General features: G+C 33.6%; 1 long non-coding RNA gene across 3 annotated transcripts in view; it reads left to right on the top strand.

The window, feature by feature from the left end:
- LOC126830730 (uncharacterized) overlaps window positions 1-16387 on the top strand; it is a 48770-nt gene extending 32383 nt beyond the window's left edge. For 2 of the 3 annotated variants that reach the window (XR_007683958.2, XR_007683960.2), the window contains 2 exons: window positions 13982-14107; window positions 14521-16387. This is a non-coding gene — a long non-coding RNA (uncharacterized LOC126830730). Of the gene's footprint in view, window positions 1-9874; window positions 9971-13981; window positions 14108-14520 lie in introns of those variants that run through there. The other variant, XR_007683952.2, reaches the window with a different exon arrangement.
- Window positions 16388-24944: the final 8557 nt, after the last annotated feature.

Genomic DNA, 24944 nt, shown 5'->3' with positions numbered 1-24944 from the left:
TGATTTTTACTCCTTTTTTCAACCTGGCACAATGGCATAAATACAAAACTGATATAAAAAAAAAACCCAAAAAACTAAGCCCGACATTTTTTGCGCCTGTAGTAGGAGCAGTCATCTTCATTGATAAGATTTGTAGAAATTAAGATTTTTCCTTAGGAAAAGACCTCCCAACCCGTCAAAATTTAAATTTTAGGCAAGATTACGTCACTTCCGTTGCCGACAAAACTTTATAGGTAGAAACAAGTTGAGAATTTGCACCAAGGAGTATATGAGCTTTTGTTTTATACAAATCAGGCAATAAATAATTAATTTAGAACCCATAAACTGTAATAAAAATGCGAAAAGTCTTAAAAAGTGATCCTGACGAAATTGGTTATTTCTTTGCAAGAGAAGATGCTAGAAGCTATTTTTTGACATATTTATGATCGTATTGATCCAATCTATATTTCCATTGGAATGAAATATCATAATGGTAAACGAATACTAAATATAACTCACTTCAAACAAATATTTGTTTTGAAGGCTAAAAATACAGTTTTTGCTAAAATGACATTACTTCCGGTGAGAATGAAAATGTTAAATTAGTTTTATGAAATCAAAAATGGCATAAGGCATGACATGGTAAAAATTTTATGAAAATCGAATAATATAATATTTGACACTGTTATAGACCAAAAACCTTGAAAAGTGACTAGTAGAAAATCGTCTATTTCTCTGAAACCTTACAAGTTAAAACCCATTTTGTGGTATCTATATGGTCGTATGGGTTCATTCTATTTGTTGATTGAAATTAAATATCGTACTTTTAAACAAATAACATATACAACTCATTTGAAACAAATATCGGTTTTGAAGGCTAAAATTCAGTTTTTGCACAAATGACGTCATTTTCGGTGACAGTAAAGGTGATAAAATGGTTTAATCTAGTCAAACGTGGCATTCGGCATCAAATGGTGAAAGAAAATTGAAAATTGAATAATAATTGATTCTTGTACAGGCAAAATAGCACGAAATGTGGTAAAAACAAATTGAAAATCGAAGTATAATTGACTCTTTTACAGGCAAAATAATGTGAAACATGACGCGTCCAAACATGCCTATTTCTCGACAACTGCTGATATTACAAACTAATTTTGACATACATTCTCTTTGTATGGGTTATTGCTACGAGGTTATGAAAGTTACGATGAAATATTTTGAAATATGAAGACAGTGGATGGGTTGTAAATAGCTTAATTTTACACCTTTTTTCACCTTTTAATCGAAATAGCCGGAAAACGAAATCGAAATTAAAAAAACTGAGTCCGATGATTTGTGCGCCTTTGCATGGCGTATACTTTTGGTAATATCAAATTTTGAAAAAATAATATTTGCTTTCAAAAAGTTGTACCGAACTGTCAAAATCTGTCAAAATTGTAGTTTTTGCTGATTTTACTTCACTTCTGGTGCCGACACGAATCTTTACCGGTAACAATATAAATGACATTTTGGACCACGCAGCATATGAACTTTCTTTTGTACATATCGAATAATAAATAATTAATCTAGGATTGAAAAACTGAATTAGCCAATGGCGGCCAAGGAAAATTACGGACTCAAAATCGGATAACTCTTCAACCCTGGTTAAAGTGCCATATAAAAATATTCATAAATAAAAAAGTTTTTTGTAAAATTTTAAATTTTCGAAATTTGGCGATTAATATCTACGAAGATTCGTCGACAATCAAAAATCAAAAGTAGCACAGCTATGTGCCTGGTCTCCGGCTATGTCAAAATGCATCATATGTTAAAAGTCGATGATTATTGTTAATACTACGGCGTTTTTTTAAAAAACGACAACTTCGGTGATTTCGGACCTTTCGCATTGTCACAGAATGCCCAAAATAGCTTTAATCTCTAAGTCACACCCACTAAAGTCACACCCACCCAATAAAACCGAAGAAATCGTATCGATCCGACATGTAGTTTCTGAGATACAATCAAATTGGAAAAAAAATAATAATAATAATAATAAGAACTAGAACTGCGATGCAGTAATGACGGGTTTCACCGGTGCCACGTTACCCTAAACATATTTCACTTCCGGTACCAATGAAACCATTAAACAGGTTTCCACCTTATCATTGCAAACATCAAATAAAATGGACACCGAATCAACCAAATCCAGCAATATCAATTCATTTTATACATTTGTTACATGTAAGTGTACAGTACTTCCGGTGATAATGAAAATGTTCAATTAGTTTTATGAAATCAGAAATGGCATAAGGCATCACATGGTGAAAATTTTATGTAAATCGAATAATAATTGCCACTTTTATAGACCAAAAACCTTAAAAAGTGACTTGTAGAACACCTTTTATTTCTCTTCAACCGTACAAGTTAGAAAACATTTTCTGGTATTTGTATGATCGTATGGGTCCATTCTATTTGTTGATTGGAAACAAATATCATAATTTTAAAAACATAACAACTCAGACTCATTTGAATAAAATATCTGTTTTGAAGGCTAAAAATACAGTTTTTGCCAAAATGATGTTACTTCCGGTGATAATGAAAATCTTAAATTACTTGTATGAAATCGTAAATGCATTAGGTATCACATAGTGAAAATTTCATAAAAATCGAATAATAATTGACACTTCTATGGACAAACAACCTTGAAAAGTGACCTGTTGAAAATTGCCTATTTCTCCTCAACTGAACAAGTTAGAAACCATTTTGTGATATCTATATGATCATATGGGTTCATTCTATTAGTTGATTATAATCAAATATCAAAATTTTAAACAAACAACAAATACGACTCATTTCAATAAATTATTTGTTTCTAAAGCTATAAATACAGTTTTTGCCCAAATTTCGTCATTTCCAGTGACATGGAAAATGTTAAATTGAGTTGAACTAGTCACAATTGACATTACGCATCAAATGGTGTCACTTTATGAAAATCCAATAATAATTGACTCTTTTGCAGACACAATAGCGTAAAAAGTGACTCATGCAAAATTGACCATTTCTCGGCAACTGCTCATATTACAAACTAATTTTGAGATAGATTCTCTTCGTATGGATTAATGCTACAAGTTTATGAAAGTTGCGGAGAAATATTTTAAAATATGAAAAGCCTGAATGGGTTGTAAATAGCTCATTTTTTCACCCTTTTTTCACCTTTAAATCAAAATGACCCGAAAACGAAATCGAAATTAAAAAAACTGAGCCCGATGTTTTCTGCGCCTTTACAGGGCACACACTTTCAGTCATACCAGATTTGAAAAAAATAATATTTGCTTTCAAAAAGTGGTACCGAACTGTCAAAATTGTAGTTTTTGCAAAATTTACGTCACTTCCGTTGCCGAAAGGTAACTTTACCGGTAACAAAAAAAATGACATTTTGGATCACGGAGCATATGAACTTTGTTTTATACAAATCAAGCAATAAATAATTAATCCAGGACTGAAAAACTGAATTAGCCAATAGCGGCCAAGGAAAATTACGATGACAAAAAATGGTGCAATTTTTGGTCAAATCAGATGATTCTTTAACCCTGGGTAAAATACCACATTAAAATATTCATAAATAAACAAGTTTTTTGTAAAAATTCAAATTTTCAAAATTTAGCGCCTAATATCTCCGACGATTCGTGGAAAATCAAAAATCTAAAGAACCGTGGCTATGTCCCTTGTCTCTGGCTATGTCAAAATGTAGCCAATGTTAAAATCCGAAATAGCTTTAATCTCTAAGTAACACCCACTTTTCCAGAAAAACCGAAGACATCGAATCAATCCGACAAGTAATTTCTGAGATACAATCAAATTGGAAAAAAAAAAATAATAATAATAATAAGAATAATAATAAGAATAATTTTAACAAAAACAATAGTGTTTCACACAAGCTACGCAGTGTGAAACCCTAATAATCTTAACAAAAACAATAGTGTTTCACGCAAGCTTCGCAGTGTGAAACCCTAATAATCTTAACAAAAACAATAGTGTTTCACACAAGCTACGCAGTGTGAAACCCTAATAATCTTAACAAAAACAATAGTGTTTCACACAAGCTACGCAGTGTGAAACCCTAATAATAATAATAATAATAACTTTATTTCAAAAGGGTTGAAAATTAGGCCAATGGCCTTTCTTACATTTTGCCCTTTGAACAATGGGAACATATGTACATTAACAGATAGAAAAGAAATAGAAATTTATACACTAATAAAATATATATATATATATATATATATATATATATATATATATATATATATATATATTATAAATATAAGATATATATATAACCCCCCCCCCCCCCCCAAAAAAAAAAACCAAAACAAAACCAAGTTGAACATGTATTTACAGATGTACATTTTTTGGGCACATAAAAGGTGTAATATGGCGTTAAAGAAGATTGACTGTAACAAGTTCATAATTAATACATGCAACAATGTATGTATAGATTATATGAATATCAGGTAATTAATTAATTTTTTCTTTATTTAGATATTTAATTAGTTGGGCGCGGAAGGCGTTGCCAGATTTAAAATGTTTGAGAAAACATGGTAATGTATTCCATAGGCGTGATCCACAGAATTTGATACTATTTTTGACAACACTAAGATTTGGTCTTAGTACAATCAGTCGTTTATTAATGTTAGAGTAAGGGGTAGAATTATATAACAGTGTTTCAGCGAGGTAGTTTGGGCATTGCTGGTTTATAATTTTGTGCAAGAGCATGTATTTATTTAATAGTTGCCTGTTTTCCACATTCAAAACATTGATATTGTTATTATTGGCTGCATCAGAAATTTCGGCAGTGTGTCGAACATCAAGAATAAGTTTAAGAGCTGAATTTTGCTGGTGTTGAAGTACGTCTGAAAAATATTTATCAGAGCTGTCCCATATAGGTGAACAGTAATCAAAATAGGGTTGAATATTTGATTTATAAAACATAGACCGAAATTTAATAGGTAGAAGTTGTTTTAATTTGCGAAGTTGAAATAATTTTTGGTTAATGATTTTTGAAACATATTTAATATGTTCATTCCACTGAAGATGGTTATCAATGATTACACCTAGTAGTTTGAAGTTTGAGACATTTTCTATAATAGAATTGTTGATAATTATTGACAAGTTAGGCTGAATATGTTTTCTTTTCCGTTTAGTAGTTATTACCATACATTTAGTTTTTTGTTCATTTACAAGCATAAGGTTAATTTGGCACCATTTTAGTAGGGAATCGGTATTTAGTTGTAATTTAGATTAAAGGTCAGACATATTATTTGCGGCAGTATAAACCGTAGTGTCATCAGCAAATAGGTCACAGGAGGCCTTCAGGTGCAGGGGAAGATCATTTATAAATATGTTGAACAGTAAAGGTCCTAGGATGGACCCCTGTGGGATTCCATGTATGACGGGCTGAAAAGTAGATGTGTTTCCATTAGCAATTGTACTCGGGCAGCGTTGATGTAAATAAGAGCTAATGAAATTAATAGTGTTGTCTGAAAGTTGGTACAAATTACATTTAGCTAAGAGAATATTGTGGTTAACTAGATCAAAAGCCTTTCTAAAATCGAAAAATATTACACCAATAAGGTGATTTTTATTAAGGGCTTCATAAAAGTTTTCAGTCATATTGGTAAGGGCAGTCAAGCAAGGATGTTTATTTCTGAATCCGGATTGGTAGGTATTCATCAGATTATGTTTAATCAGATAACTGTAAAGATTACGATGAATATGTCTTTCAAGTATCTTAGAAATTGTTGGAAGTATTGATATAGGCCGATAATTATCTGGATCAGTTTTTGGTCCATTTTTATGAACCAGCAACACCTTCGCCTTTTTAAATACTTTTGGAAAATAATGTGATTTAATACACAAGTTAAATATATATGTTAAGCTATTTGACAGATAATATGACCCTAACTTGAGGAAACAGGGATTGACCATGTCTACACCTACCGACTTATTAATGTCTAGTGAATCTAAGGCCTTGCATACTTCATTAATTTTTATTAAAGGAATGTCAAATTCGGTAGTTTGAGGTAATTTTGATTTGATGAAGTTTTGGAGATGACAGTCATTATTAGATTTGTACCTGTTGATATTATCCTTTATGAGTTTGTCAGCTATATTTGTAAAGTGGTTGTTGAAGAGTTCAGGATCAATAGGGAGAGATTGATTCATATTATTATTACTGTTGACAGAGGTTTTAATTGCATTCCAAATTTGCTTAGAGTTCCGACTGTCAGAAACAAGGCTTTTTAAATACTCAGATTTAGAAGATCGGATCATGGATTTTAGACTGTTTCTACAGTTTTTGAACATAGTTATATTTCCTTTCTTCTTGTGATAGTCCCTATTGCGCATCATTTCAAATATTTCATTGGTCAACCAGGGTGGTTTAATGGCAGTTTTGACACGTCTAGTTTTGAGAGGAGCATGCTTATTTATAATTGGGGTTAGAATTTTATACCATAAATCAAGACACTCATCCGGGTTATTGTAGTGAAGTATATTAAAGGCTGCGGAGGCTAAGTCATTCAGGTAGTTGGCTTCGTTGAATTTTTTGAATGATCTATATCTGATATAAATGTGTCTTGTTTTGGGGATTTTGATACCTTTTTTTTCGCCAAGTAAAGCAGATTGGAAAGTGATCTGAAATAGAGTATGTGGGGACAACAGATTCAATAATATTATTGGGAGAAGAAACAATGGCATAATCAATCAATGTAGAAGATCTATTCTATACACGTGTTGGATTTGTAATGATTTGTTTTAGATGGTAATTATCGAGAATGTCAGTCCAGTATTTATTGACAGGATTTAGCAGATCGATGTTTATATCCCCCAAGACTATGACTTCGTAATTCTTACCAATTATAAAGTCCAAAATCCGGGTATAGTTAGATAATCATCCTTGATGTTTTGGTTTAAATGTGTTTCTGAAAAACCTACTATATCATAGTTTTCAATTAACAGCTTTAGTTCATCTAATTTGTTATATAAATGACATACATTTAGGTGACAGAAGCGCAGGCCCCTCTGAGTTAAGAAGTTATACATTGAGGATTTTATTTTATTATATAATTATTTACTTATTTTTGTTTAATAAAAAAAAAAAAGAAGAAGAATCAAATAGATAAATTTAGGGAAAAAAGATAAAATAATAAAATAAATAAATAATAATAAATAAACAAACCCCCCCCCCAAAAACCCCAAAAAATATAGGGAAAGTAAATAAGTGCAGGTTTTACAACAGAATCAAATTTTTATGTTTTACCCAAGGTGGGATGAAAACAATACATAAATGAATGCATGTATATAAAAACACTCACAGATACGAATATTTTCATGCAATAGATGAAAGTAACAAGTACAATGCTTGTATACACTAAAAAATGTTTGTTTACACTAAAAAAAAAAGAAAAAAAAAAAAGAAAAATGCTTATTTACACGACAATCAATTACTATCGACTTAATAAACTGAAATTGATAAATATACCTATAAATTAATCACAAATACAAACAGATTTTGTGTATGCAACATAAGTAGGAAAGTGACATGCACATATTTTCAATCAAGGAAAGGGTAGAAGAATGTGAGCATCCATGGAGTGTGCAGTTCAGCTTAATCCTATGTGGTCTATCTATGTTAAATAGAATGATATACCATAATTTTACAATGTTGATAACACTTTTAAAGAATATTCTTCATGATATACTTATATGCAATCTCAATATGTTTACATGAAAGATTTTTCAGGAACCACACACAAGGAAGATGCTATTAATAAGTCTGGAGCACTTTAAACACAAGCTACTATGTAGGAATTAGCACACAAAGAACTACACGTACATGTAGTCTAACTTACACTTTTTCGTAGGAACGCGTAGCACTTTAAACACATCCTATGAATGTAGCACACACGATCGCCAGATGAGCTCCTACATACATGTATAGAATAGTCTGGAGCACTATACTGCGATATAAACAACTTAGAAACATAACATGTATTAAAGAAACTAATTTCTGTATTTAGTATTATCATGGCACAGATCAGCACTCAATAGTATGTATACATGATGTATTGTAGCACTATAAGTTATGCACATGTAATATACGTATACGAGTAGCTTAGTTTCTGGAGATTGGAGGCCATAGGCTACTTTTGTTAATGTTCATTGAAAATGATCTTGATATATGTACACGAGGTGGTGGTGGAAATCTTGTGTCTGGTAGTGGTAAATGATATTGAGCTGAAGTTGAATATGTGGTTGCCAGTGTGCTTTCATCAGATTTCAGGGAGATTACGGGTGTCCCCTGGTATAGGTTGAGGGCTCCTTTGAGGATTGAAGCCAGTCTGCCAGAGCCTTTAAGGTTAAGGTGAGCCTTGTTGCGATAAAGGTGATGCTTGATTTTATTCTTATCATTATGGTGAGAGAAGCTGGTTGAAGTCCTAATAAATGTACTTTTAGTAACAGCACACACTTCTTGTAGCACATTATTTAGGGTGTGAATAGGCTTATTAATGTCCCTATTTCTGCTGTTCAGTCTTGGTAGGAGCTCAAGAAAATTCACATTTGCTTTTTTGAATTTGTGTTTTGCAAGTTCTATAAGATTGAGGTATGAATTCTTGCAATCGTTGAAATTAGTGTGCGGAGAAGCATTATTTGATCCAATCAGGAAAGTAATTTGTTGAGTTTCTTCTGATACTTGGCATTTTTCAAGGAATTTGTATGTATCTCCTATTTTCCCACCACTTATAGTACGTACTGCTGTGTCACCGAAACGATCAAGCCTCCTTGGTTTTATGTCTTGCAAGATAGACCAGCCAATCACAATGTTCTTGTGTTTATCTAACAGTTTTATCCGCTCATGGCGTTCGATCGGAACAGGTTTAACAGCAATCTTTGTAGGGCTCACCTTTGACTTTTCCATGAGTATAACTTCATGCTCTGGTGCTTTGGTCATTTTTTGCAGAGTTATATCATTCATGAGGTCCATGTTTGAAACTTTTAAAGTTGCATTTCCACTTCTGATGTCATCAACAGCAATCTTTAAATCACAATTTAGTTCTTCAAGAATTTTTATTTCTTCACACAGTAAGACATTCTCGGTCTGGGTGTTATGGAGACAAGAGGTGACTTTACTTAATTCCAATCTCAAGCCAGCCACTGTAGATTCAAGAGCGGTTAAATTTGTTTGAAGATTAGCTAGACGGTTACATGTAGGCCTACCCCTTTCGTTCAATTTATTTACATTTGAGGATCTTTCCGGGACATGCAGACGACTTGTTCTGTTCTGTTTGATTGTACCGGTACCTTTACTTTTATCATTCGTTTCAGTAGATGAAGGGAGTTCCCAAGAAATATTCTGCAAACTTGATTCGTGCATGGAGGTAGTAGAATTTGTGTCAGAGTCAGAGAGATCAGGTGTACTTAAAGTTAAATCTTGGTTTTCATATAGACTGACTGGGAAACTTTCCTCTGACTTTTCACTAGATTGGTCAATTTGATGGCTCAGGTTGGAGCTGTGATATAGTGACTCTTTAACGACCTTACTTAAATCTTCAACTCTTTCATTACTAATGAGGTCAACGATTTCGGGAAAGTGGTCGGTTAAAAAAATGGATTCTACGGAGCCATTCACAAGGACAGTGGACGTGGTATTATAGTAATTGTGGGGGGATATCTCTTATTCCAGTTGAACCATGGTAGTTTCTTATTCTAGCCTAAAAGCATGCATTCACCCCACCATGGCATGGCCAGTAGAGCGAGTTTACTTGAATGTGTAGGAAAGTTCTGGGAAGCGAGCTGCCTAAAAGTCTTACTACTTTTATATTTTTCTTATTTCAGTAAACTATGTATGGGGTAAAATACCTGGATGTTTTGTAATTTGGCCCTTTAAAATCTTAGACATAAACATTGCAGATGATATGGTTGATGTCTATGTTCATTCTGATGATACAATGTAAGTTTCTTGAGTTATCCCAGTGTGAGCTCTGTCATTTTTTACATTCATTCTGGGAACCATTTATAGGGTAGCTCAATAAATCCAAATTTTGTCACAGCTTGCAATATCTTCATTAACTGACTATGTTGTATGTGTTATTTATCTTGATTAGTCTCATAGAAGTATACTAGGAGTTATAGCATGTGAAAATACTTTCTAACATATGTCTGCTTTTTTGCATCTAGATATACCATCCCACAACTAAAAGAAAAGGGTATTGCTAACGAGTTCTGTAAAGATAGCTATATTCTTAAATCACTTGAATTAATGTTTGTATTAGGGCCGAAACAATTATCGGTGAATCGGTGTACCAAAATTTATTCTATCAAAACAAACAATATTTTTTAGTAGAAAATCTATAACTGCGATTATTATTTCAATTTAAGGTTCACAATATATTTTTCACCGTATCATGATATTTATCCAATAAATTAGCCGAAAGGCCTTATTAGAAAATAGCTCATCAGTTCAGTGTAAAGAAAAATCCTGGTAGCTATAAATAGAATATAATGTCGGCACTTGGCCTGAGTCTTTAGTAGTCCCGGCCATTTAGACTGCATATCATTGCAAAATCTGACCTACTAATGGCGTGCAAAGTAGGATCTGGAAACATGATAAGACAATATTTTCCATTGGACAAAATACCGGAAGCTGTCAATTTCACACAAATTAAATCGCATTATACAGGACACAGATCACCAAATATTCGGCGATTTTTGTTGACTTTTTGGTGTAGAATTGAGGAAAAGGGTTTGAAAATACATTTTCTGCCAGGTTTTGGTGAATATTCATAATTTTGATGCGGAAGGATACAAGAGTTGAGAGGTTGGTTACGTTGAAATGTAGGGCCTGAAATTGCATGTTTACTTGTCTCTACTTCCAGCTTGTGTATCTCAAGTTTTTCATGAAGAACCTCATACGTGCTTTTGGGCAAGTGGTTGCCACATGTTGCTCCATCTGTGGTAGAAAGCGTTCTACCCAACGAAAATTTGGGAAAAAGTTAGAGCCGGTCTAAGATACGAGAATTAACATTGGAGTCAATGGGGCAATCTTTAGTGATCTGTGTCCTGTCTGTGTGTGATAAGGCTGTCACTGATATGCCTTAGTTTTGAAAATATGAAGATTAAATTCTCAGAAAATATGAATAAAATAGTTTGGCTACAGAAAAACTAAAAAAAGTTAATGAAAAAAAAAAAAATAAAAGTTTTGAAGAAAAATTGTAATTTTACTGCAAATTTCTCAATTTTCAATTTTTATTGAATTTTTAACAGTAAGTAAAATATTCTAATGCCCAATGTTGGCTTATTCAGTCTCAGAAAGCACAGATAAAGTGAACAGTATTGAAATTTCACCAAATTTTGTCTAAAAATCAGGAATATTCACAAAAAATCTTGAGATTCCCCCCATTTGGATGTAGAAATTAATATTTTCATGACTACTAAAATGAGTCAAAATGTCTAAAAATGCCCATATTTTCTTTGCTAATATAACTTAGATGGGATCTACATGTTTGTCAGGTTTAGAAATAGCTCCAGCTTTCCTACAGAAAATTTAAAATTGGTAACACTGAGTTAATAATGTACAGCAGATGGGTTTGTACAAAATGTTCAAAACAGGGGTTGGCTCAATTTTGCCACTATTTTACCCAGAATAAGCATTTTTTTCTCCTTTGAAACATTAAATTCTTGCATTTCCTTCATGTAGGAAGCAATATCCCAGCCTTTCTAGACATTTTTTACTCCATCATTCTGTTTAGAGAGGCAATAAATGCCCCACCCCACCCTTTTCTATTAATGTGTTTTGAGGGATTTAAATGCACCTGTATTGACATGAAAATGATCTTAATTGGACTTTGTGGTTGAATTACAGCTAAGAATGTTATTTTTCACCCAAAAATATTTTTTTTGTGCATTTCAAGGATTTCTAACCCTTATTTGTTCAGAGTCAAACGTAGAACCCTGAGGCATTTCAGGCCAATGAGACCAGACCCAGATATAAAACTGGTGTAGATGTGTAAATGTCAGTTTAATGTTCAATATTTTCTTATCAAAATCCAGCATTTGTGGTGTTTGCTGCATTTATGTTGCCTATAAAACAATAAAATGTTAATTTTTCTCCTTTTCAGGCCTCTTTTTATGTTGTCAAGTCTGTCATGGCTACTTTTTTGACTTCATTTTTTCAGGAAATTAATGTAAAGTTCCAGACATCTTGCTTCAGCACAAGGATTGCAATACAAATTTGTAACATGCCTCTGAGGTTTGAGATGTTGGAAACATTGAAATATTCCCAAATTTGTGAAAATTGTGTATTCTGTGACCCTTCTGTTAGAGAGGGGTGATCATAGACCAAATATGGCATTTTTTTCATTCATCAAGGCCTATTTTTAACCATAATTCATATTTATTGCACCTATTTTAGTTTATATGTGCATATGTTAGCCAGGGATGGTAAAACATAGCTGTTAGACAGATTCCTTTGGTAATGTAAGTTCTGCAACCATAGATTAGATTAATTCAATCAGTGGCATGTTCAGGGGGTAGGCATACATGTTTCAGTATAGATCTCTAATATTACAATCATTGCAACTGGTTTGCATTTTTTCTGTTTGCATATTGTCCACAGATTCTAAAAATATATTTCTTGTCCGTCCGGATATTTAAAAAAGTGGAAAATTATTGGTATTTTGAGAGATGCTACATGTAAATTTTGTACATTTTTCATCACATGGCAGTAAAAAATTATATTTTTGAAAAAAATTCCAAATTATGAGTGTTTTCTATGTAGTTTCTTTGTAACTTGTCTAATTTTTTCACAGAACTCAGATACTGCCTTTAATAAGAAAGATTTTTAAATTTTAGCACAAAAGGCCTATGGACCTGAGATGCACCAGTGTACATAAAGCAGCATGTGTACTTAAAGGGCCATCATTTTTACAGTTATTCTTTGATTTTGATTTTCTTTCACCGGCATGTTGCCAGAACACATGGGAAGGAAATAAAAAAGGCCTTTTGGTGATACCTGAAGTTTCACCCCTATATAGGACACAGATCACCAAATATTCCTACGCCGTCACCCACGAAACAAGGGCCAAAGCTATTTTTAGTCTTCCTCTCCCTTTTCCTTTTTCCCCCTTTTGCATGGCGATTTTTGTTGACTTTTTGGTGTAGAATTGAGGAAAAGGGTTTGAAAATACATTTTCTGCCAGGTTTTGGTGAATATTCATAATTTTGATGCGGAAGGATACAAGAGTTGAGAGGTTGGTTACGTTGAAATGTAGGGCCTGAAATTGCATGTTTACTTGTCTCTACTTCCAGCTTGTGTATCTCAAGTTTTTCATGAAGAACCTCATACGTGCTTTTGGGCAAGTGGTTGCCACATGTTGCTCCATCTGTGGTAGAAAGCGTTCTACCCAACGAAAATTTGGGAAAAAGTTAGAGCCGGTCTAAGATACGAGAATTAACATTGGAGTCAATGGGGCAATCTTTAGTGATCTGTGTCCATACAGTTATTTTGTCTTCGCGATGCCGGTGGCTTAAGAAAACCGTATTGAAATTTTGTTTTGCTTTCGGCGATATTTCACGTTCGAGTATTATGTCCAGTATGGGGCGCGTCGAATTACCCAATAACACCCAATAACTGCCCAATAACACCCAATAACGGCCCAGTAACACCCAATAACTCCAAAATAACAACCAATAACTACAAAATGTTGACTTTGGAAACACAAAAAAACAATTTAGTTGAATTTAAGAAGCATCGCTGCTTTGTGTCCAAATCTGAGTTTCACGCTCACTCGCCTGAAGGGAGATAACTCGTATATGTGATTTTTGTTGACAAGAAATTAATTCAGCTAAAAGGTCGGAATATTTGTTATTGTTGACACTGAAATGTTTCTTATTGAAATTTTTCATTCGTCCAAATGTTGTTTGAAAGCACACCTCATAGATATTAAAATTTTGTATATTTCAGTTGATAACAAGTATGCTAATGAAGGTGGTACTATGGAATGTGAAGACACTGATGTTCTTCCTGAAAAAGCTATGGTAGAAGAGGAAATGGTAGAAAAAGACAGTACAAATGATGAACAAACTTCTTGTGAGTATTCTACTGTTGTCAGTGGTACAAGACAGGGGGCCTGGCTACGACAATGTCTTGTGTTTCGGATGGGACGAACAACTGAGGCCCAGTTTACATGTAGGTGTGCACGTAAGAGAACCCTTGACAGTTGGAATTCGAAATAACTGTAGCACCTCTGTCCGGGCAATATTTCCCTCATAGCACTCTGCATGGCATCCCCTTTGCAGTGGTGCAGGTCTAGTGGTTCGGATGGGACAAAAAACCGAGTCCATATTCACACGTAGCACGTAAAAGAACCCTTGACAGGATTGTATATAACCCTCTTACAAACAAATCCAAAACTATAATGCTCAGATTTGTGAAAGCACTCGACATGTATACGAATAATCATACATTCAAACAATTTAACATTCATTCTGATATGTTTTCAGGGGTTAATTTGAATGGTGAAAGTAAGAAAGGTACATGTAAGCAAGTCAGAAGATATTGGACAGCCGATGAGAAGAGAGCTGTTTCTGAACAGTTGGGTAACAACAGTTGACAAATGAAAGTTCCCGGTAAACTGGAGAGACATCAAAGATTATATTCATAATGTTATCCAGTCTAAAAAAAAATCATGAAGCATTTTTAAACATGTTCTGTTGTTGTCCTCCGCCTTTCATTCGTCTGTCTGTCCGTCACAATTTTTGGGACACAATAACTTTTCTTCTAATTGAGTTAGAATGTTCAATCATGGTGAAGGTGTTTATTAGGTAAATAGCTTGACTGAGTTCGACATTGAGCAATTTCTGCTTTGGCTAAGCAAAGATAAGCAATTTTATTGGTCGATGCTTTGGGACAAAATAACTTTTATTCTAATTAACTGAGAGTGGTGAAACATGTTAGTCCCGAAATGACCTAGTTTGTGTCGAGTGGACGTTAAACCCCATTTCTCTCTCGCTAAGACTTTATTAGGTGAATGCCTTGACAGTTCGATGATGAGCATTTTCCACTAAGGCTGAAGGAGATAATTTGATGGGTCAATGATTTGGGACGCAATAACTTGTATTCTAATTAACTGAGAGTGGTGAAACATGGTGTATAGTTTCATTACATCAATACCTTGACTAGGTTTGATGTTCAGAATTTTATGTTGGGCTATGTAGCGATAAGCGATTTGATTGGTCAAGACAGTAACTTTGCTTTTAATTGAGGTAGAATCTTCAAACTTGGTGTTGATGTTCATTGGGTAAATGTCTTGACTGAGTTCGACGATTAACATTTTCCGTTAAGGCAAAGCAGAGATAAGCAATTTGATTTGTCGATGCTTCCGGATGCGATAACTTTTATTCTAATTGAGGGAGAGTGATGAAACTTCGTGAACTTGACCAAGTTCGACCATGCGCTTTTCTGCTTAGGCTAAGTATAGAGAAGCAGATTGATTGCTCCATGTTTATCAAAAAGATAAATAATGTGCAATTAATTAATGTGTCATCTATTTATTTGGAGATTGCGTTGGGGGACATCAGCCTCACCGTTGGCTTTTTTATGCTGTTATGTTTGTTTAAATTTGTGTCATTATGTACTTGTGCATGACAAGGTGTAGGGTCGCCTGTCTAACCTTGTGGGTTTTCTCCGTTTTAAGAGATCTAAAACGAAAACCATGAAACATTTATAAACATGTTCTGTTTGTTTATGCTGTTTTGTTTGTTGCTCTCATGATAATAAACTCAAGTGTTCAAATGAGTAAGAGAGAGGTCAAACCTTCATGGTTAATATTGGATATTATCAGGTTGAATTGATTGTAAGTTTTTAAAATAAATATTAATTATAATATATTTTCAAAAAGTTATTTATACTTTAGGTTACATCTGTTAATCTTCATAAATTAATCAAATTGCTTTTATTTGCAATACATTTTAGAGATTACAATTTATTATTGTGTGTTTTCTTTGAGGATATTTAAGATTTTCTTTCATAGGAACTAATTACAATTCAAAGTTTTATGAATGAATCGGCTTAATTGATTTTTTGAATAATCTTGTGGATGCTCTAGAGGCTAAAGTTATCATTCGATTGACTTGAAATATATACACAGGAAGAACGAGAAGCCAATCAATTTTTTATTATTTCTGATAATTACTTGATGGATTGTTACTCATAATCAGTTTTTGATGTCTTGTGAATGCTCCTATTACCTACAAAAGAATAAATATGTGACATCCTTTGTACTTATTACTTTTCAAATATTCTATTACTCATTACATTATCATTACTTCAAAAATGATATTTAAACAAGATGGCGTCACGCTAAGACACGGTAAATTTCGCTGCGTGGATTATTGCTTGTTCATGAAGAAACTCTTTTAAAGAATCTACACGAAAGTTTAAAGTGATACGTGATTGGATTATACTATAAACTAATCAACTTATAATCAGTAAAAACAACAAAAACAGTGAGTTTTTTGCGATTGATTTATTATCCCCTGGTTTTGTTTACATTTTCAATGGCGTCCCCAGCAACACCGACACCAAGCAGGAAAAGACCAAACACTATCTCACCAATAGACATGCAACGTGAAATATTATTAGCATCAAGTTTGTCCGATTCTGTCCTGAAAAGAACTAAACAAACCAATATAAAATCAATGTTTACCCAATCCGGAAATGATGTTGATAAAACATATAGACCTACATCTGAACACGAAGATGATACTTTGTCTGACATTTCGTTACAAGCTGACCTAACCAACTCTAACTTTAATAACTTCTCTGGTACTATTGACAAAGAGCAGACAAATCTTAAAGAAATCGACACATCTACTTCAGTAACTGACGAAAAAACTGCAAAAACACACCCTATAAACACTTTTTCTGAACAGGAAGATTCCATTTTTGATAAAACCGTAGAGGCACTCACTCATCAAATTGCCCTATCTTTTCACAGCAGGCAAGTTAAGGATGCTATCAGGCCTTTCATAGAACAGATGGTCCAAGAAGAGATTACAAAACAAATTGCTCCTCTCCAAAATGAAATAGAGTCCCTAAAATTACAGTTAGCCACAACATCCCTCCATCTCAATGCATCTGTACAAGACAAGTGTGACGAGCTCGAACAATATAGTCGAAAAAACTGCATACGCATAAGCGGAATTAAAGAAGATTTAAATGAAAATGTTGAAGGTAAAATCATGAAAGTTCTCACCACTATTGATAACTCCCTAAGTCCAAACAACATCGAAAACTGTCATCGTCTAGGTAGAAAACAAGACAACAAGCATTGCCAAATAATTGTAAGACTTAAAAGCTACAAAACAAAAGTACATATTATGAAGAACAGGAAAATGGCTCAAACAGCAATAAAAGGCGTATATATATAAATGAAGACCTGACTAGATACAGAGCATACGTAGCAAGTATTACACGCTGGTCATACAAACAGGGTTTTATTGCTGCCTGCTGGACCAGAGACGGTAAAATATTCATACGTGAAAACAGTACTGTTCCAGGAAAGAATGGCCCGACTCGTAAACTAACAAGCCCGGTTGAAGTGCCCGGTTATAAACCAACAAGTGAAGAACTAATTAATTACAATCTAACCAGTTCACTGCAAGCTCAGACCAACTCTCCATCCGCTGAAATATAGTGTAACATAGAAAATCTGTACATCATTGTTAATATCAATACCTGTGAAGATAACCCTGCCCCCTCAATAACCGACAATAATTCATAAGTGTCTACCCTTTAGAATATAAATTTCCAAAATGTTTTGCCTGTCAAATTTGCATGAAAGATCTAAAAATGAATTTATAAACTTATATATCTGTGAATTTTGCACATTTGATATTAAAGGGAAACAACTCTCTTTAATGCACCATCAATATCCCATTGAATTTTTAATATTACTTATATATATTATTATATGTATTAGCTATATTAATTTTTATGATTATGATATCTTTATTAAGCTTATTTAAGATTGAATTTTATAGCCAACAAACATTATAGTTCTTGTAATAAGTAATTGGAATTCAATAACAAACTTGCTGAAATATAGTGTAACATAGAAAATCTGTACATCATTGTTAATATCAATACCTGTGAAGATAACCCTGCCCCCTCAATAACCAACAATAATTCATAAGTGTCTACCCTTTAGAATATAAATTTCCAAAATGTTTTGCCTGTCAAATTTGCATGAAAGATCTAAAAATGAATTTATAAACTTATATATCTGTGAATTTTGCACATTGATATTAAAGGGAAACAACTCTCTTTAATGCACCATCAATATCCCATTGAATTTTTAATATTACTTATATATATTATTATATGTATTAGCTATATTAATTTTTATGATTATGATATATTTATTAAGCTTACTTAAGATTGAAGTTTATAGCCAACAAACATTATAGTTCTTGTAATAAGTAATTGGAATTCAATAACAAACTTGCATAACCAAATATATACACCTATAGACTTTACCCATATTATATATTTGTTTGTAAATTAGCCTGTCTGTATAAAGCTGGTCTGAAATGTTCTCTGAATCTCCTGCAAAATAGTGCAAAACATAAAATCAAGTAGTTAATCATCTTTAGTAGCTTATTGCAAAGTTTGTAAATCAACTGACTATAGTAAATCAGAAATCATAATACTACACCATTTAGAGTTGTCATTTGTATTGTAAAAGACTGATAATAAGCTGGGAGTACATGTATATGATGCTGTATATGATGCTGTATATGATGTTTACAGGTTTACTGCCAGTGTTATTAACTGCTATGCATGTTATGTTAAGAGTAAGATTATAATAATACATACTGTTTTAAGTTAGATGAAACTGATTAGAAACCAGACAAGTAGAATCCAATCGCTAATTGCTTAGTTCCGAGTAGAGCATACTTCCTTTATATTGTTTAGTTTTTATCTATATTTATAACTGACAACTCAAATTCTCAATTACTATAATATGAATCTTTAAATATCAAGATAGTTTAATATGTAAAATACTTACCCTTATTAGCCCCTGTGCTATGCATGTGCATTAACTGTCTGCAGTTTACTCATCTAAAAAAAAAAAAAACCCCAAAAAACCCAACAATTATTGAGATTGTAAAACTTTTGAATTGATTAATTTTGCTATTACTATAACCCCAATGTTAGTTAATGGTTAAATAACACTGTAGACCTAAAGGCTTTTATGCAGTAAAATTACCAATAACCCCATCCGTCACAGTGCAAATTGTTTTCTTAGAAGATTGTCAATACTCAACTTTAAACATTGACCTAAACAGAGGCCTGCTTCACGAAACTTTGATTAGGACGGAATCTAAGTTTTAGTAATATGATTGGATAATTAGGTCGATTTTATTGCCTAGTATTTACTAAGATTTGAATTTTATCTTTGGTTATATTTTCAAGAAGCAGTAGCCCTGAACTGTCAATGCTAGGGAACTATGTAAATAAAATTGAAGCATATGGTAATCCCAAACTTACCTAGTTTCTCTCAACAATAACAGTATCATTTTTACCTGAAATAAGAATTACTAAGTAATAACACAAATCTGTTGAACTTGAAGTGACAAGTCAGAAATATTAGAAAACAGAACACCAAATTATAAATAATGAAATGACAGTATGCTGCGAAATTGCAAAATACTCCTAAATAGCCCTTGCACGTCATCGTTAATAATGGTAATTGGTATCAAGCTTTGTAACTGTGCCAACTCTCCTAAATATGCACATTGTCCACGTACGATTAACTTTAAGCAGGTAGCTATAGGCCTACTAGGTAGTCTATGAATGAACGATTGTTATGTTACTACTAGTGTTAGTATTCAAATTTTATATATTATAAACAATGTTGGAAACTTTTGCCTTGTTGAGTAATTAACGGTTATGGGCTTGTATCAACAAACTGCACAACTCAAATTAAAACTGTTTATCAAACCAAACTACATGTGAATTTACTCACCACCTAAATTGGCCGTTATTTTCTAAACTGTATTGTGCTGTAAACACCATGCTCTCTTCCCTTGTCGAGCTCAACGTGCCAATCAAAGAAAAATCACGTGACTCTTCCATTCGCACAACATCAACTTTTGCTGTTTTATTTAATTGGTATCAGTCCTTGTTATTTTATGGGATTAATTTACTTTGTACCAATCCACGCACAGCGCCGCATCAATGCTATACCGTGATTATCGATCTTTTATTTGTAAATATGTATATAGATGTGATAACCAATATTTTTGTAAATATGCATATAAGTACTATTTAACATATCAAAATGATTTAAATCATTACCAATGTACATCATCAAATTTTTATGTGTATGTGTGTTTTCCTGTTTATAACTTTGCTTGTTGTTTGTTATTTTTTCAATACGTCCCAAATATTATATCTATGACCCTCTTAGTTTCTGGTGATATTGAAAGCAATCCTGGCCCTCCCCGCAATTTGTCTATTGTCCATCTGAATATAAGGAGTCTCCGCCACAAAGTTGATATTTTAGCAGCTGAACTATCTGAAAAATTTGATATTATTCTCCTCACTGAAACATGGCTTGATAAATCAGTAGACACCAACACATTACTACTAAGATCTTTCCACGCACCTATAAGAAACGACAGGACGTACGGACAGGGTGGGGGTATTGTGACTTACATACGGGACACGCTTTCTGTGAAAAGAAGACCTGACCTGGAAGTCGACGGTACAGAATGCATATGGTTACAACTAAATACTTCATACAAAACTATTTTGATAGGTACATTTTATAGACCTCCAAGTTCTACTGCCGAACAAAACAATAAATTTTTTGATTCGATTGCTAAATCAGCATGCGATAATGTCGATAACTGTTTTATATTTGGCGATTTTAATATCGATTTTATGACTTCAACTCAATCATTTTTACACAATGCAATGATACTTTTTGATTTTTCCCAAGTAATTAATACTCCAACGCGATTCGGAAATCATAATAACTCACTTATAGATTTAATTTTAACTAACTGTCCTAACTATATAAAAGAATCAGGCTGTCTAGATAATTTTTGTAGTGATCATTGTCCTGTGTACTGTCGACTTTCATTTCAGAATCCAAAATTAACATGCTACAGACGAGTTGTTTGGCACTTTAACAATATTAATACAGAGGAAATGCGACGGGACGCTACTGACACGGACTGGGAAAGCCTAATTAACACAGATTCGATTAATACAGCTTGTGTTAACTTCACAAGTGAGCTGACAAGGCTAGCAAAGAAACACATTCCGAATAAAACAGTAACTATTAGACCAAATGACCAACCATGGATGAATAATGCGATTCGAAAATTGAGTAGAAAAAAAAATAAAATACATAAAAAGGCAGTTCAAAGAAATTTAGAATCAGATTGGCATAAGTTCAGAACTATTAGAAATGAATATATAAACCTAATCAGAAATTGTAAAAAGGAATATTTTGACAAAATCGACAACAAAATCAATAATTGCAATAATTTTGGAAGTAAAAATTGGTGGGGCCTTGTCAACTCATTTATGAAAAATAAACGTGCTGGCACTAGCAATGAACTGCCGCCTCTATCAGTGAACGACACCACATATTACACACCTTCCGACAAATGTAACTGCCTTAACGATTTCTTTATTGGCCAATCTAACATTGATAGCGATAATGCACAACTTCCTGCACTAGAAAGAATACCCAACTCATTAACTACTATTACCCTCAACCAGAAGGAAGTTGAAGACATAATTACTACTATTGATCCCTCGAAAGCCAATGGTCCCGATAACATCAGTGGAAAACTAATAAAACTAATATCCAGTGAAATTTCTGAACCTCTATCTAAATTATTTAACTACTCTCTTTCGACGAAAACAGTACCGAACATCTGGAAATTTGCCAATGTAACTGCCATATTAAAAAAAGGTGACCCATCAAATTGTGGAAATTATAGACCCATATCTCTACTTAGTATCCTAGTTAAAATATTCGAAAAATGCATCTACAAAAATGTCTTCAACTTCCTAAGGGAGAATTCTGTTCTAACTAACCTCCAGAGTGGCTTTTTGCATGGTGATTCATGTGTTTACCAACTTACAGATATTGCACACTACTTTTGTCAGGCCATTGATCAGGGGTTCTATACGAGAGCAGTGTTCTGTGACATCAGTAAAGCTTTTGACAGGATCTGGCATGCTGGACTCTGTCACAAGCTTGAAGCTGCGGGGATAAGGGGAGACATCCTTCAATGGTTTCACAACTATTTAGAGGGAAGACAACAATCAGTTGTTGCTGGGGGTGTCTCTTCCACCGCAAAAACCATTCCCTCGGGCGTGCCACAGGGATCTGTTCTCGGTCCCCTCCTTTTTCTCATTTATATCAATGACGTTGTGAATGATATTTCATCAAATGTTCGACTCTTTGCTGATGATACTTCCCTCTATCTGAAAATTGATGACCCTACTGAATGCGCGAATATCCTAAACAATGACCTGAATAAAATTAACGCTTGGGCTAAAACATGGCTGGTATCCTTCAACCCACTGAAAACCGAAACACTAGCACTGACAACCAAACAAAATCCCATTTTACCTACCCTGACTCTAAATAATGTTCCCATCAAGGAAGTCCCCCATCATAAACATTTAGGCTTGACATTTCAACAAAATTGTAAATGGAACCGACACATTAATGAAGTTATAGAAAAAACCAGCAAATCTGTCAATTGTTTAAGATCCCTTAAATACAGACTTAACCGGAAATCGTTACAAACTATCTATACCTCTTTTATCTTACCCCATTTTGATTATTGCGACGTCATCTGGGACAACTGCACAGACCAACTAGCTAACAAATTAGAGCACCTACAACTGGATGCACTTAGGTCCATATGTGGTGCTGTAAAGGGTACCAGCCATAGACTGTTATATAAAGAAACCGGTTTTATTACGCTAAAAGAGAGACGCAGAAGACATAAACTCAAATTCATTTATAAAATTATAAACGGCCTTTCTCCATCCTATCTCCATGATTTAATCTTGACAAAAAGCGCACACTATAATCTCCGAAAAACAAGCCTACCTGAATATAAATGCAAAACAAATATCTTCTATAATTCTTTCATACCATCGTCAATAAGAGAATGGAACAAATTAAGTTCGGAGACAAAAAATTCAACATCTCTAAATATTTTCAATTCGAAACTCATGGCTCAAGATCTGATACCACCTAACACATTCTCTTTTGGAACCCGTGTAAACCAAATCATACATTCTAAACTGCGTCTCTCTTGCAGCAATCTAAACGGACATAAATTTTTACGCCATATTTCTGATAACCCATCCTGCAGATGTGGTCATCAATTTGAAGACACTGAACATTTTTTATTGAATTGCTCCTTATATTCAGATGCCCGAAATAATACAATAAATAATTTACCTACTATTCACCGAAATACTACAACCCTATTGTATGGAATTGACAGCATAGAAAACTCATTCATTATTTTTAAAACTGTTCACTCGTTTTTTGAAATCACCAGACGATTCGAGGGACAATTATAACCATTCATTGTAAATATATTTTCACTTGTACATTATTTGCCTATTACTAAACTGTAAATCTATTCCAGAGACAACTATAACACACTCACTGTAAAATAACTGCACTTGTACATTGTATGTTTCTTTATGTAAATACATGTATCTATATCTGACAGGGAGAAGGGTTTAATATAGGCTATGCCTGTTCCCCAATCCCTATTCAGATAGAAATCTGAATAAAAATATTGCTTATAAAAAAAAAAAAAAAAAAATGTAATGATTGCATGCCATTACCATTACCCCAGCCCTGATTACAGGCAAAATTGGAGCATGTACAGTAGCTCGTTTAATTCATTAAATGACAGGTACCGCCCCAAAATCAATGGAATGTGCATGGTTTTTGGCCGATATCTTCGTTCCTGGAAACCCCAGAGACTTGAGACATTTATGACTAGTTCAGAATAATGGTCCAGGCATGTCCTGTAAATGTCAAGTCTCTATCTTTAGTAGAAATCATTTTATAAGCCAAAATACATAAATTCAACAAAAAGATGCACAACTTTTGTTGAAACTGCTCATTTTTAGGTGTTTTTTCGACCATATATTTATTTCTATTTTGGATAGAGACTTCCGGTTTCCGCCGTCCCCTTGATAATGTTGAGACACATTACCATGTAATATATCTGCATTCCAGCTTGCATAGATGTAAAGGGGCACCCTCCTCTACAAAGAAAAATACTCCCGAATGCATATGTATGAAGGGCCACCATTTTATTTCTAATATTTCACGTCCACTGAAACATCCGCAAGAGCAACCTAAGGAATGTACTCAACCTGAAGGTCCAATTTTGACTTAGAAACTTAAAAGTCCCTCGAAGTGCCCCAAATTGAGCTATGGGGCTGAAATTGCAACCCCCTGACGCCATTAGAAAAAATGTTATGTCCAAAAAAACATTGGAATGTGCTTTGCGTCTGTACATATTGGCATATAAAATCATTTCTAATAAAGATAGAGAACTGGCCAAACTGTAAATGTAACGCTCTCGGTAAATCATTTAATTTGCAATTTTCTACGCCTGTGATCACCACCGAGACCTGAAATATCATTCTGCACCCGTTAGTTTTCTGTTCACTCATTCTTGACATTGTTCCTTTTATTCATATCTTGTTTTTATGCCAGAGTTAGTTTGCATTGCTTATGGTGTCATTCGTGGTCAAAGGGGAAATAACTCCCCAAGTCCTTTGAGGAACAGTAAAGTTTGTTAAATCTCTAATAGTGTTAAATCTACACTGCAGTCCTTAAAGTAGTGTATAA

This window comes from Patella vulgata, chromosome 1 (assembly GCF_932274485.2).
Source record: "Patella vulgata chromosome 1, xgPatVulg1.2, whole genome shotgun sequence".
Lineage (NCBI taxonomy): Eukaryota > Metazoa > Mollusca > Gastropoda > Patellidae > Patella > Patella vulgata.
This window is presented reverse-complemented; position numbering and strand designations above follow the sequence as displayed.